Source organism: Balaenoptera acutorostrata, chromosome 17, assembly GCF_949987535.1.
Source record: "Balaenoptera acutorostrata chromosome 17, mBalAcu1.1, whole genome shotgun sequence".
NCBI classification, from domain to species: domain Eukaryota; kingdom Metazoa; phylum Chordata; class Mammalia; order Artiodactyla; family Balaenopteridae; genus Balaenoptera; species Balaenoptera acutorostrata.
Window position 1 is genome coordinate 67,537,574 of NC_080080.1, and position 15,935 is coordinate 67,553,508.

The following is a 15,935-nucleotide window of genomic DNA, read 5'->3' on the forward strand; positions in this document are numbered from 1 at the left end:
AAAAAGGAAAGGAAGAACAAAAAAGCAAGCCCTATTGGAATTGACATGAGTTTTCTTTACCACCCCAAAATTAAGTTCACCTTCTTAAGACCTTTTTTTTCTTTTGATAGGCTATCTTCAATTTGTAGATCCTTTATGTCAGACTAGAAAAAAAAATAACATATAGTACATTTTATTTGGAATATTGTTAGAGAACTAAAATCGTCAGAAGTGAAAGAAATTATTTTTGTCTTTTTGATTATATGGATGTATGTCTCTTGTGATTGAATTAGTGAGTCTTTTTTTTTTTTCCCTACTTGCCATGGTTTCTTAAGAAAGAAACACAGAACTTTCAACTTTAAAAACCATTTGTTTCCCCTAAGATTTATTTGTAAGTTGTTTGGAATGGAAGATATTTTCCATCAAAACAATACAGTTTTGGTGATGAGATTCCTGGACCAGTTCCATAAAGCCTATTGTAACCAATAATGCTTCTAACTAGAATAGTTCTTAATATATGAGGTATATACAGCTGTGTTTTAAATTTATAGTGATGGTATAGTGATAAATAGGGTACAGATTTTTTTAGAAGCATTACTAAATTTATTGTAACCTTTCCTTTCTGTTATATGTCATTTCAAGCATAGATAACTGTCCTGTGAGGCTCAATGGACATTATTGATATTAAAAAAGAACTCTCTTACCCCAAAAGGTGGGAACCACTGACCCGATATTTATTACAGGGTGAAGGGTACTGTAGAGGCTCATCAGTCAACACATGCATGTATTTCCTGGGAGGATCCTGGATTTCCAGAGACCTGAAGCATGGTTGCCTCTTCCTTCCTTTCTGCCCTGGGAGGCTCTCCTGGACCCTTCCCCCTCCAGGCCTCCACTTGCCAAGACGCTTATGAGAGGAGCAGACTTCCAGAAGGGCAGGCCCATGGTGATGGGGAGGGTCAGGCCTGGGTGTGTGAGAGTCTGAAAGCTAGGCACTCGAGCTGGCGGAGTAAAGCAGAGACTCTGGGCCAGGGTTATCTCTCCTTCTCTTCACCTGCCTCCCATTCCACTGTCTTTCTTTAAATGAACCACTCTCTTCATTTCTGCTGGGATTTTTTTTTTTCTCTTCCCCTGATCTACTGCAGCACAAAATTCAGGTTTTTATGTACATTTCTTGTCTTTCAAGCAAATGTTCAATTCTAGAATTATTTAGCTAGTGAAACAGATAAAGTGAAGGTAACAAAGGAAAAGTCACGAACTTTCAAGGAGGTCTTTAAAACTCATAATAAATTGTGCTCCAGATGTTCTTTGAAATATAAATGAAGCTCTGTTTCAGGCTTTGTCTATCTTCCCAATTTCCTCTTCAGTCTTTAGAAAACCCTAAATTTATCTCTTTTGATCCCACAGGAGGTACTTGTGGGTCCCCCGAACTTCCATACCATCCCGCTTGTATCTGTTTGTCTTTCTCTCCTTCTCTCTCTCTCTTCTTTCCCTTTTCTTAATTTCTATTGGAAGAGACAAAGACCACATAGATAAATAGTGGATCTTAAGTTACATGAAGAACTGAAGTATGGCTCGTCAGTATTTCAGAGGAAATATTCTAAGTGGGGTGCTGAGAAATGGGGGTCAGGCCACCTGTGCAGTTGGAGAGGTGAGTACTGAAGTCGATTGACATTACCTGGCTGACCAGGTGGACAGCTGAGATTTTGGTCCCTACTTAGTGGCTTCAAAGCAATAGCAGATTTACCTTCAATAACCACCTTCTCAATACAGCAGTTACTCAGAATTGTAAGGATACACTCACTGCCCATCCGTTGCCTGCAGGACACAATGACACTATTTTCGTATTTAAAAAAATACAAATTATGAACAGTTTATTTTTTCCAAATTGACCCTCAGTGTGTAGGGCTAGGGGGAGGTGGTCATCATGAACCTGAACCCTTAGGTTCTTTCCATGTACTAGACTTAATCCTCCCCTTTGGGAATTGAGGTTTTAAAAGTGAGTTCCTGGTTTGCACATTAGGATAAGGAAGAGGAGAGATCTAGACACTCGTGTATTTTAGCTCCACTCCTTAACTCAGTGACTCGTGCTTTTCTTAGAAAGGACAGATACATAACCCATCTTACAGAGAGGTACTTCTGTGGTTAAGTGATTGTAGGGTTTTCTCTTTTAAGTTCACCCAGCAGGTTTACTTGGAAAATTGGACAACTTATTTTTATTCCTGTAGAGTATGCTCTCAGCCTGAATTTTTGAGACCTGTAAGTCTAATTTCCTTGGCAGTTGGGTTTATCCTGAGAGGATAATATAAAAGATCGTTAACCTCCACATTTTTATTTTCCAAAATTCTTTTGAGCTGCTACACTTCAGAGAACTAATTTGGCCCTGTTAGCATCCTGAGGTGTATGCATTGTTCCTGGTGTGTTGATGGAAGTTTATTTTGAGTTAAGTAATCAGCTCTTGCCATGTTCAGTCTGTGATGAAAGCATTCTTAGTGAAATCTTAGATAATTAGAGTCTCTCTTCATTCAGCATCTGGATCAATGCTGTATCCTAAATGTTACTCTCCAAATAAGCTGAGTCTTCCAGCTAAGTAAATTAAAAACCTCCTAATACTTACAAATTTATAAATTTCATTTTTCTTTTATTGCATAAATCCACAACACTTTAAAGAAACAATCTGCTCACCCCATTTCAGCACTCGGCTTCACCATGGCAGTGAGCCTCAAACACACACAGGAGGGCAAGGCTTATCTTTTTTATCTTTGCATCCTCACCATCTGATATCGTGTTTATGTTTCCCTTAAACACATGAAATACTACCTTCTTGAAAACAAAATTACAAATAAAAATTAGAAAGTAAAATCCCTTATACCATCTGTGTGCTTGGAGTTGATCCCGTATAACCTGCCCAGAACACTTGAGGGCTCTTCCACTGTTTTCTCCAGACTATGGATCAGCCAAACTCTTATTGAGTGTCTGCATGGGTCAGCATGGGCCAAGCAAAGATGACGGGGATGCAGAAATGAAAAATACAGCCCCTGGCTCAAGGACTCCACAGTCTCGAGGGAATTCTGAGGCGCTCCAGATCAAATCAGATGATTTCCATATGGTGTAGTAAGTGATATATATTATGGTTGTGTTTTGGAGGAACAGAGGGTAAAAATTTGGCTCCCCTGAGGTTCCAGGAAGATTTCCTGGAGGAAATGACACCTGGGACCAAGGACCAAGAAGGCCTCAATCCTGTCCAGTAAAGGTAGTGGCACCCAAGAACCCAGCAATGCCTGGCCTGCTCTTTTGAAAATACCCCAGTTGAAGTAGATTTTCATGTGTCATGTTGCCCTGCTTGGACTGGTCGAGAGAGACAGAAAACTGGTGTTTCCCTTCTAAGAGACAAACGCTATTGGCCAAAAAAAAAAAGAAAAAAAAAAAAAGGCAGCATTATTTTAATATTTAAAAAGGAAAGAAATTTACATTTGGTACTCATATTTTACCCCAATGAGAGTGAAAATTTATGTTTTCAGTGTTACCATAGATAACTGAAGAATTTTTATTACTGTTAATACTGACATTGATTTTTTAAAAATTTAAATTTATTGGTAGAAAAACCATAGAAATGATACTAAATTTAATTCATTAACGAGCAATGTCTCAAGATAACTTCAATAAAATACCCTCTTGTAAGTTTCTGATTCTATTCTGTTTTATCAAAAAGGGGTGTAATTTTCCTTCGGTAGAAACTTGTCTGTTTCTATTTCTTTTCACTTGACTTAGCCTGATGTAGTCTGTCCTTTCCGTTTTTTAAACATGCATGATTTCACATTTTTCTTTGTTACACAGTTATTTGTATTACATTATTTAATGTCTTTTTTTATTTGTAATTTGTAAACAGGTTTATTGGATTCTTGTCTTTGTAAGACTGCTTGTAATTATAAATGCAGAGTAATAATATTACTTAGCGCCTTTCTTCTGTGGCGCTCAGAGTTCTTCACATACATTATCTTATTAAGCCTCATAACATCCCCGGGAGGCAGGGGCATTTTGCAAGCGATTATGGATTGCTTTGCTGAATCAGCACAGCCTCACAGCATTATGATAAGCTTGGAAAAGATTGAGGTCATGTACTAACTTGCTCTCAGGAAAACCCACATGCAGCCAAATATTTTCCTTGGCGGTACAGACCTAACAACTGCCACCATTCTAGTCTCTGGGAAACCCACTGTCCGTTGATGCAATTAAAAAACTTTCTGAAAATGCGAATCCAAGACAGCATACTGCCCCTGCCAATTCAGAGGCAGGTGAATTACACATGGCATGAGTACAGCATCCTCTTCCAATCCAGGCTTTCAGTCTACAGAAGAAAGGCTACCTCCGCTCTCTGCTCTCAATACTGGACCTGCCCAGTTGTCATGTGTCTGCCTCACTATACGCCATCAACCGGCAGGCAGGATTTCCAAACACGGATTGCTGGAATTCAGACTGTTCATCTGTGTTCACACTAAACCTGTTACAAAATGCCATCGGGTAGAACTTTACTGAAGTCTTGGTGACAGCATAATACGAAATCATCTAGCATTTGAAAGCTTAAGCAGGATAATTAAAACTGAAAATAGGAAGAATACATCTTGATTTTATTTCATCATTTGAGGGGTTGTAGAATGGTGGGGAAACTTATCTCTTACGGCTAATACATGTAAAACAAAACTGTAATTTTAAGCTAATTTAAGCCAGTTAATTTGATAGGGAGTAACTTAATTACTATTATGTCTTCTTCATATTTATAATTAGATAGTTAATTTTGATATATGCCATGGCCTGTATGGATGATCATAATTAACCTCCTGAGGATGTTTTTTTCTTAATCCATGCGATAGCCATGGCACTCACTGTGTGTATATCTTTCAGTTGTGGCTCAAACTTTTCCATAACTTTTATTAGAGAACAAAATTATCAGACTTTCATTCTTTTGGGGGGTGGGGCACGCTGCATGCGGCTTTTGGGATCTTAGCTCCCCGACCAGGGATTGAACCCAGGCCCACAGCAGCAAAAGTGCTGAGTCCTAACCGCTGGACAGCCATCCCTGTAAGGCTTTAAATAAGATGGCTTTTAAAAATTTCTTGCAAGTGGATTTGACTGCTTTAAATAATCTTTGTATTTGAGAGTACATAACATACAAAATCCAAGAGAATTACTAAATTACCAGCGGTATCACGAAATTTTTTCCCCTTAGCTTACAAATTTTACTGGAGAATTACAGGACCATACACAAAGAAAGGAGAGGATTCCGTTGTAGAAAGGGTAGTCAGGATATCAAATTTAGGGGTCTTTGTAAATGTCAGCCTTTGTTCATTTCACTTTGACCTCATCATGCAAATTGTGGTCACCTCTTGTCCACACTTTTGCTGGGCTTTCAAACATGCAGGTTCTGAAGTTTCTAAGACCCTCAGTGCACGCCTGCTGCCTGGTAAAGCATGTCAGTTTCCGCATGAAGCTGAGCCTCATCTTCTTTTTAATTGCCTGCTGCCGTAAATAGTTGTGGAAAGCTGATTGATGACTCAGTGCCACTCCTGCTTCAATTGGAGAGATTTCATGCCATACAGTATTTAAAGGTTCACTTTAAAGATGTATTTAGGGACTTCCCTGGTGGCGCAGTGGTTAAGAATCCGCCTGCCAATGCAGGGGACACGGGTTCGAGCCCTGGTCCGGGAAGATCCCACATGCCGCGGAGCAACTAAGCCCGTGCGCCACAACTACTGAGCCTGCGCTCTAGAGCCTGCGAGCCACAGCTACTGAGACCGCATGCCACAACTACCAAAGCCTGCGCACCTAGAGCCCACACTCTGCAACAAGAGAAGCCCGTGCACCGCAACGAAGAGTAGCCCCTGCTCACCGCAACTAGAGAAAGCCCGCGCACAGCAATGAAGACCCAACGCAACCAAAAAAATAATAAATTAAAAAAAAAGAAGAAGAAGAAATCTGATGAAAGCACTCTTCTATCCTGGATCCCCGGGCAAATGGGTGATCCTTAGATACCTGGATTGGTTTATAGTTTCTTAAGAGCTAAGAATGGCTGGGAAAATCCCAGAGTCTGATTAAAAACTCCCATGATGTCCAGTCTACCCTTTTTTTATGGAGCAGGTTGAAACTTCCTAGATGATAACCTGGATGAACAAAGTTGCTCTCTTTATGTTTTCCTTCACCTCTCAGGTGTAGAAGGAGCATCAGTGACCTTTCTCCCCACCTAACGCTGCCCCCATTGGCCTGACCACCACGGGACTTGTCCTGCTGTCCTTAGCACTTACAGTCTGACCTTCTTTCTCATCCCTTTTCTACTTCATACTTTGACTACAAAAATCAGAGTCTTAGACTAGACCTCCATTAAGTTAAGTGTGCGCTGAAGCTCTTCCAGATAGATCCCTCTAAAGAGGCATTTGTGGGTTTTATAGATTGTGCATATCCTGAATTTCAGCTCCAGCTATAAAACTGTTCAGTGTTAACACAGACATGATTGAGCACCCACTGTGTGCCAGCCAGTGCGTAAAAAGACTTCTCCTGTAGCCAAAGGCAGCAACGCTGTGAACGGACAGATGTGGAAACAGATCAGTCATCTCACAGTGCCAGGGTCATGGGGAGATAGGCACCAGGCATCGCAGAAACAGAGGAAGGAGTTTAGCTTGATTGTTGTGAGCTCCTGGAACAGTGGTGGGGTCTTCAAAGAGAATGGGTGGAAGGGTATCTTGTGCAGATGCAACAGTCAGAAAATACTTAAAATTATTAATACTTGAAATTTGGGGAGAGATGTAATAAATATTGCCAGGGCGTAAGGGAGGACTACTGGGAGATGAGTTTTGCTGTGCTGATAAACAGAATAATGATTTGCAAGATAGAATATTTATATGACTTAGACCAAAGTCTTCTTAAGGATTTTAGAAACAACTTTTCATATAATTTCCATATTTTAACCTGGTTATTGGAAACTTTACTTGCTTCTGTGGTATAATTTTGTTGGCATTGCTTGAGTTAACATATGTAGTTAAGAGAAGTGAAACATTTTTAGTTTGGTCCTTTGAGAGGCTGCCCTTAAATTTTCTGAATGAGTGCTGAATTCGAACTTCACCTCACTTCTCATTTTTCTCACCTATTGATTTTTTTTTCTACCTTCATGTGGTCTCAATCTTACCTTTCAGCCTTCTAAGCAAATTATGATTCCTCCATTTCCTCATTCAGATGACTCCTAAAACCTTAGATAACAGCGCCCAGTGAATTAGATTTAACTTGAAATAAGCAGTTCTCATATTTTATTTTGCCCTCATCTCTTCATAGTCATTGCTAGAGAAGATGCAAGCAGAGACCACTGTGCTCACATTGGAGAATGAATGAATCCTGACAGCCGAGGTTTAATGACATGTGCTTGTTGCCTTTCGGTTGATTCGCTTGCAGTACTTCCGAAGCCGTATTTCCATGGATTTAAACAAGATTCTTTTCACTGTTGATGTGGTTTACTGTGTATCTGATTTTTTTTTTTTTTCTTCCATGGTCTGTCTTTAAATTTAAGCTCCTACCTCATATACATATTTAGATTATGTACAAGAAAGAGATTCTGGACAAATTGTTACATACGTGCATGGCTTACTACGAAACATTATTATCCACTGTCTGTTTTACCTATCAATGCACTCAGTATTGATAGGTAGTATTGAAGTGGGGTACTAAATAAAATGGTACATTGGTAATAGCAGAGTCAATGATAGTTCTTACAGACAAAAGCATCTTCTAGCCAGTTATACCCAGAATCTTTTCTGGTTACTGTTTTCTCTCTTGATCCGTGCAGTACATTAATTTTCAAAGTAGGGCCTGCATATTTCAAACTTGTGGCATGGTGGTTGATTCTGTGTAAGCAGTCATGCCTCACCATTGATGAAAACGAAACGAGGCACACTGCTTTCTCCGAAGCAGAGAGTGTGGGGATTTTGCTGGGTGGAGGTAGCCTTGAGATTGGTTCATTTTGCCATTTCTTGGTGCTGAAGGGAAACCATGATGTGGTAATGCCAAGCTCAGTGTCAGAAACAGAGGGAGGCGACTTGGAGCTGAGGTTCCTCCCACTCCCAAAGAAAGTGCAGCTGTGCGTCTTTAATATGCGCGGCAGGAGATTTCAGCAGCCCGATGATATATAGTGCATTAATGTTGAAAAGATAAACACATTTGGAGAGCACAGGAAGGGCCTTGTGTTTTTATGTTAGCAGAATGCTTCCTAATGAATAAGAATGTGCTGCTGGCTTCACAGAGCCAGATGGCAGCTTTTCTAATTTTAGTTGGGTGCAGATGCATAATTCTCTGGTTTTACCTTCCAGAACCTTTGAGATGCTACATCACTTTCCCTGTAATATTTTATCTGTAGTGCTTGGCCAGAAACTGCCTGTCGTCGTCTCAATGACTTCTTTGATCTGCATGGGTCCCAGTGCTGCTGGGTTTGACAGTCACTTCACCTGAAATCATCCAGCTCCTAAATGCAGGAAAAGGTGGAAATTGTGGATGTATTCCCACTAGAGTCTTAAAATTTGTTGTGGAGGTGATTAGACTTGTGTTTGACGTCAGTCTACTGAAAAATTGATATGTATCTGGGTGAGTGATTTTACTCATTTTGGAGCAGTGGAATTAATTATAAAACCCGCATAAAGTCTCAGGTTCCATTTTAGTCAAAGATGCTAATACTTTAAATAATGCTGCTTCCATAAAAGCAACTCTCCTCATGCTTGACCAAACATCAAAACAACTTTTAAACTCTTTACTTGTTACACGTCAGGAAGGTCTAAACATGGGCAGTGTTAAAATTTTTTCCATGTATAGATGTAAATACCCTGTGGCTTATCTTTCTTTTTTTTTTTTTTTAATCTTTCAGTTGATGTATTTTTCAGAGTAAATGATTGATATTTGTTCAAATTCTGACTTTTTAAAGATAAACTAATTTCCACAAGTTTTCCACAGCCTCTTCAGATGATTTTTTTACAGAGAAGGAAAAGAAAGAGTATAAACCTCTTTAATCATGGCCATATCACCCTGTCCCTCCACTGGGCAGACATTAAACAGCATTTAGGTTTCTAAGTCATTGGTGGTTGCCACCACTGCTGCTGAAATTAGAACAATTACGTGGCTGTCCCCTGAGCCATGACTGCCATCCCTGTGAGGAGGCAGGACTCTTTCTGGTCACAGGGCAGAAAGGCCCTGTGAGTGTATGTTCTCAGTTCACCTGCCAGATAAATAGACAAGACCTTCTAATATTATAAGATTCACTAAGTTACCAAAAATCAATAAATGATGTTCTTCTAGAACATGTAAAGGTCTTAAAAAAAAAAACAAAAAAACACTTTATACTTTAAAAGTAGCTAAGTACACTTTTTTTTTTTGGCCATACTTTGCAGCCTGCGGGATCTTACTTCCCTGACCAGCGATAGACCCCGGGCCCTCGGCAGTGAGAGCGCCAAGTCCTGACCACTGGACCACCAGGGAATGCCCTAAGTGTACTTTTTTAAAGAATAAATAAATTTTTGGCTAGAACCGCAGTTTCTGATTTGTTTCTGTTCTCACCAGGAAACTTAAATTTTACTTTTCTATGTATTTTTAAATCACTTAAATACCTAGAGATTAAACACTTCCCTAGTTGCCTTTCCTTGTGTTCTGAGAGAAAACACAAATAATAACGACTTATAAAGAAAAGCATGTGACATATAATATTAATGATTTTCCCCCAGTTTGTGGTATGACTCATCTTAACACGGTCCCTGAAGAGATGGGGTTTGTTCTTTGCTCTGAAACTGGGAATGTAATTAATTGGTGTTGGATTTCTGGAGCGCAGGCAAGTGGGGGAGGGGACCAGATGGGACTGCAGCCACCCAGGAGGGAGGGGGCCCTAGGAGAGAGATGACTGGGCGTCCTTGGACAGTCTCTCCAGTCGGAGCCTTGCATTTGTAAAGCGGGGCTGTTTAAAAGATCAGAGCTATTTTATGGTATTTTTGTCTTTTGGGAAGTGAGGAAGAAAAGGACAGAATTACTGTTTTCATTGTTATTCTCTTAGGTCATATTCTTTACCTAAAAAGAATAACTTTAATGGTCAAAGTGCAGGAGGAAGAAATGGAAGTCAGGGCATGGGGGAGAAATCTTTTTGTAGGCTCTGAAAATTAAATTTTATCATCTCTTTTTTCGATTTAAGAGTTCCATCTGTAATAATGAGATTTCATAAGGTTTTGATCATTTGAAATTCCGGGATGATCTTTCAGTAAACTGTTGAGTTTACTGAAGGATATTTTTGTAACAGAATGTATTTTTATGGTTAATGGATGCAAAATATAGAAAAGTAAATATAATTTGTGACCGCTGAGAAAACTGCCTAATTTAAAAATATTAAATAGTATGTTTTAGTATAGTAATGCTGTTCTTACAGAAGTATAAATATATCTAAGGATTTAAGCTTATTTATATCTGGGACATAAAAATAGCATACTCATTCTTGAAATGCTCCATCAAAATACCAATGTATGTCCGGTTAACATAACAGTATATCTCAAAGGAGTTCTTTTCTTCCTCCTATTTAATTTCAAAGCCCAAATGAACATTGTACAGAGAGGTAGTACTTCATGAAAAGTACCCAAATAATATAAATTCATGGCCAGTTTAATTTAGATTCCAATTACATTGGTAAAGCCATATTTCTGGGTATTTTCTATCACTTCATATTATTGATATTCTAATACTGAGAAATAGCCAGAGCACATATCGAATACGGAATTGAATAATAGATGACAAATTAGCAGGAAAATGCATATATACAAACACTTAGTGAGGATAGGCGTGAAGGGCCCAAAATTCTTCACCCTGTTTTCTTATTTATTTACTCTGTGAGTAGTGAACATTTCCCAGTGTCTTAGTAAATATATGAATAGTGTTGTATAAATGAACATTTTAAAAGTTCTCTTGCAAATAATCAATGGTCTCATCTGGAGTTTTCTTTCCAGCACACGTTCCACAATTTCAGATTGACCTTGGGAAACATTTTTGTTGTTTTCATTTTGAGTCAGATTCCTAGAATTCCAGCTTGGACAATCTTTTCGCCATTATCCCATAACACTGGTTTCAAAGGCCAGGCTGAGCTTTGCCTGGGGAGGGATGCCACACGTCCATTGCTTTTGCCATGTGCTCACGAATCCTGCAGAATCCAATTCGACTACCATGGATGCAAAGTATTTTCAGCTATGTCCAGCCTTTTTTATCCCTTCTGTGAACTTAAAGTTAGTTCCTTGCACTTCAGCCCTCAGTTCTCATTTGGCTCAGCTGTCAGTGCTTTGCCCCTGCAGCTGGATGTAAGCTCTCAGCCCACAAGGATCCTTCACTCCACCTGCACCACAAACATGCGTGAGACACATAGCAAGACATCCAGACACGTGGACAGTGTAACTGGGCGATTTCCCCGTGCCAGCCCCGCGTTCTCTGTGACTGCTTGTTAGCAGCCGCTTTTCTCCTTTTGAAGATTTTTCAGTTGAATGTTATAAAGAGGAAAAAAGGACATGTTTTATTATTACAGTTTTTCAGGATGATAATTATTTTTGTCCAGGCTTTATAGTAGAGCCCAAACACATGTTTTATCCCCCTCTAAGTCATCTCTTACATTAAATTTTAGGCCCTTGCCCTAAATTATACCTCATCTGTAGATTCCTAAAGATGAAAGAAAATGCTATGCAGATACAATCTCATTCTTCATATTTTCTTTTTCTTTTTTTCTTTTTTTCGGCCGCGCCACGCAGCATGCAGAACTTCCCCTCCCAGGGATCAAACCCACACCCCCTGCATTGGGAGCGTGGAGTCCTAACCACTGAGCCACCAGGGAGGTCCCTCATTCTTATTTTCCGATAAAAGTCAAAAATTCAGTGTCTGAACACATCGCTAGAATATTTAGAATAGCCTGACCTGAAAGTTTATCAGTGTTTAGGAACCTGCATGATTGAGTTTTCCAAGTTTGAATCTTTTTAATTCCACAAAATATTAATTAATGAATTCAGGAAACTTTGGGGTCTTCAGAATGATGATCGGATCCTCAAACTGCCAACATCTCACAAAGTATATTGTCTTTTAAAGACTTGGGAAATATAAATACGACACAAGAATGTAATGGATAGCTCAAGGAGTATGGCCAATATTTTATAATCACTTTAAGTGGAGTGTAATCTATAAAAATATTGAATCACTATGTTGTACACCTGAAACTGATGTAATATTGTAAATCAACTATACTTTAATTTTTTTAAGAAATGACTCAGAAATGGGTTATCACAAACATTGTTATTTTGTATTTATTTTGCCATAAAATGAGGCATTAATATAGACACCACAGAAAACCATAATTTATTACTATAGTGATATCAGAATCTCATATGACAAATAGCCTAATGTTTTCCGGTGATCAGTGATAGGTGTGGGGCTACCTTTGTGATTAGCTTTTGCCTCCTATCTCACTCCGCCTCACCTTAATCTAAATTAAGTCCATTCTTTTTTTAAAATTTTATTTATTTTTGGCTGCACTGGGTCTTTGTTGCTGCGTGCAGACTTTCTGTAGTTGCAGTGAGTGGGGGCTACTCTTCGTTGCGGTGCGCGGGCTTCTCATTGTAGTGGCTTGTCTTTGTTGCGGAGCACAGGCTCTAGGCGTGCAGGCTTCAGTAGTTGTGGCTCGCAGGCTCTAGAGCGCAGGCTCAGTAGTTGTGGCACACGGGCTTAGTTGCTCCGCGGCATGTGGGATCTTCCCAGACCAGGGCTCGAACCCGTGTCCGCTGCATTGGCAGGTGGATTCTTAACCACTGCGCCACCAGGGAAGTCCCAGTCCTTTCTTTAAGAAGAATAACACCACCTGTTGTAACAGTGGAAGGATTGGAAGGACCTGGGAGCCGGCAAGAATGTGAGATGCCTTGAAAGTTGACGACTGAGGCAAGACAAGATGATTCATCATTTAAGCCCAGTTCTCCTCAGGAGACCCTTTCCCCATATTGCTGACCCCTGCACCTGGAGGGCCAGTGGGCCTGAGGGGGAAAATCAGTTCCTTTCCCCGCCACCCTCGATTCTAGTTGCCCCTGCATTCCCGGGGGTCAGTGCCAGCAGTGGGTCTGGTCTCGTCAGTCAGCCACCAAATATTCAGTGAAAACCTACTCTGACATAGGGATGGTGCTGGCCACTGAGGGTACACCAAGGATACCCCTTTCATGAAACTCCTGGTGGGGATAGTGTACCGTTTCCTGGGCTGGGGTTCTCACTGCAGGAGGGGAGGAGAAATGATACCTTCCAAGAAGATGTAGCAGCATGTTGTGCAAAGAAGGCCTTTCAAGCTGCAGATTCTGATAGACCTTCTCTGGGGACGTCTTCTCAGTCACACCATCCCACTTTGAGAGTCACTGCTGCCACCGAAGGTGCTGATGGGAGCACGATGGCCCTGTGAATGGTTAGGAGGCCAAGGGAAGGCTGAGAAGTACTCAGTCTGCAGGGTGTTAGCACGTGGTTCCTACACCCCGAATGCCACAGCACCGCAGACAAAACGTAAATAAATGAGAATGCAGTAGGACCGCGTACATTTATAATACCTGTTACGTGGGTTTTAAGATTCAGTATTAAGGAAACTCGGGGATCCTCAGGCCTGAAGCCCGCACAGACCCCCGCCAGCGCAGGGCTGTTAAGTTAGAGGAAGAGTAGGTGAAGCAGCAGCTGAGGGTGCCAGCCCTGTCCCCGGACTCGTGTGGGCAAGTGAGCGGACACTGAAAAGAAATCTGCAGCCGTACGGAGTGACCAGCAGAAGCAGGGGTCGGGGCGTGGGAGTCCGCCCCGCGTGCGTTTACTCGGTGGTGAGAAAGATTCTGGGAGGATGGGGCGGGGGGAGGGGATGGGGAGAACATGTGCAGTAATTGTCTGGACAACCTGAGGCGCTGCCTGCCTCAGTTAAGACTGGCTGAGGAACTGGGCTGAGACCAAGCCAGCAGATGGGGTAGGGGACCTGCAGTCAAGAGCTAGGGAGGGCAGCAAGGAAAGAAATGAAGTGAGGACTAACACATCTTCACGTGCTGAGTTACGAAGGCTACCAGACAGGTTATATCTCTATCTATAGCTGGTCACAGTTATTCAGATCTAAGCAGGTGAATCAGGAACGTCGCAGAGTCATTGAGAAAAGCAGATACTCTCTGCTTCTAAGTTCTGCGTTTGGAACTAAGTAAGGGAGAGCTAATAAATGAAATATATACGCTACTGTGCATAAAATAGATAGCTAATGAGAATCTACTGCATAGCGCAGGGAACTCTGCTCAGTGCTCTGTGGTGACCTAAATGGGAAGGAAATCCAAAAAAGAGGGGATATATGTATACCTACAGCTGATTCACTTTGCTGTACAGCAGAAACTAACACAACGTTGTAAAGCAACTATACTCCAATTTAAAAAAATGACAGATACGGGGACTTCCCTGGTGGTCCAGCGGTTAAGACTTCGCGCTCCCAATGCAGGGGGCCCGGGTTCAATCCCTGGTCAGGGAACTAGATCCCGCATGCCACAACGAAGACCCCGCATGCTGCAGCTAAGACCCAGCGCAGCTAAATAAATAAATAAATATTTTTTTAAAATAAAAATGAATTTTAAAAATTAAAAAAAGATTTTTAAAAAGACAGCTGTGCTAGTAGTAAGTTACATTTGTAAACTCCTTTCTGGTTTTTAAAGTGTTTTTTACACATCATCCCATTTACTCCTGTCACGGGCCGTGACGCGAGAAGGCAGGTACTAAGGCCTTAAAAAGTTGCAATGACGTGCTCTGACTTGTACTAAGTGGCTGAGCTTAGACTTGAACTACACAGGCCTTCTTCCCTTTTCCACTGATAGATATGCATGTGGACGTTTTCCATCAGGGAGCGGCAAGATTTGGAGGGCCTGTGTAATTCCTAATTACTTTCTAGGTTCCCAGGTACAAATTAAACGTTACAGGTTTTCAAAATACTGTGTAAAATCTTCTGTTATGAAAAAAAAGGAAGCCGAGTCTACTAAGTTCATGAAAGCAAGTTGACTCTGAGTACTAAATTGATTTACAGTTTTCTTTACTTGCATTTAATTACAGTGATAACGTGCAGTGTAAACAAGGATATAATTTATTCAGGACAAATAACTGGCGCATTGTTTTGTGTCGTTTCCTAGCACGTTTTGGGATGTATCTGTTGTACTTTGAACTTTTCTTGGTGTTCTTGAAATAACCCGTTTGCATATGTACATTGATGACTGTGCATCTGCTTCCTCCGTGAGACTTTTCTGTGATGGAATGTCTTCCCAGGCCTCGTGGGGAGACGTTTTAGTCCACACCTCTGGACTAGATAAAAGGGCAGCCGTTGAAATTCTCCGAGTGCTTGATAGGGTGCCGCTCTCTCTGCCTTACCTCGTCAGGCACCTTCCACCAGACAGGGGCCAGTCTTTCTGGTTACTTTAAATGTGAAGGCGACAAGAGGTGGGACAGTACAAGAGCCAGGGGACTGTCACGTGGGAGCAGCCGCAGTGGTCAGGACGCGTTTTGATTCCTCCTTCAAATGCATCTTTGATTTCTTTCCCGAAGCCTGAACAACAGGCCCCGGGTCATCCCAGCTCGGGGAATCTCTGCAGGCGGCACTAATTGTGCCGCGGTATAGAGCAGTTTTGCAATCTAGAAAAAAAAAATGCTTGTCAGGGACTGGCATGAAACCCCTAAAGTCATTTTATCGGCGGCATGAAAGGGGCTGAGCCACAGGGTTCTGGAGGGGAAAAGTTAATGTTCCGGCTCCGGCTTCCAGCAGTTTCTCCCGTGCAGTGGTGGTGGGGATGTACTCTAACTTTTTTATAGCTGGCTCTGATCCCACTGGAGATTTTTGAAATCGTTACAATAAAAATGTTTCTGTGTCACTCTGTCCTTGGAAAGAGCACTGCCGT

The 15,935-nt window shown here is 41.2% G+C and overlaps 1 protein-coding gene across 7 annotated transcripts in view; it reads left to right on the forward strand.

Annotated features, from left to right (window-relative positions):
- NCOA2 (nuclear receptor coactivator 2) overlaps positions 1–15,935 on the forward strand; it is a 275,517-nt gene that overhangs the window by 198,822 nt on the left and 60,760 nt on the right. The gene's annotated exons all lie outside the window — the stretch shown is intronic.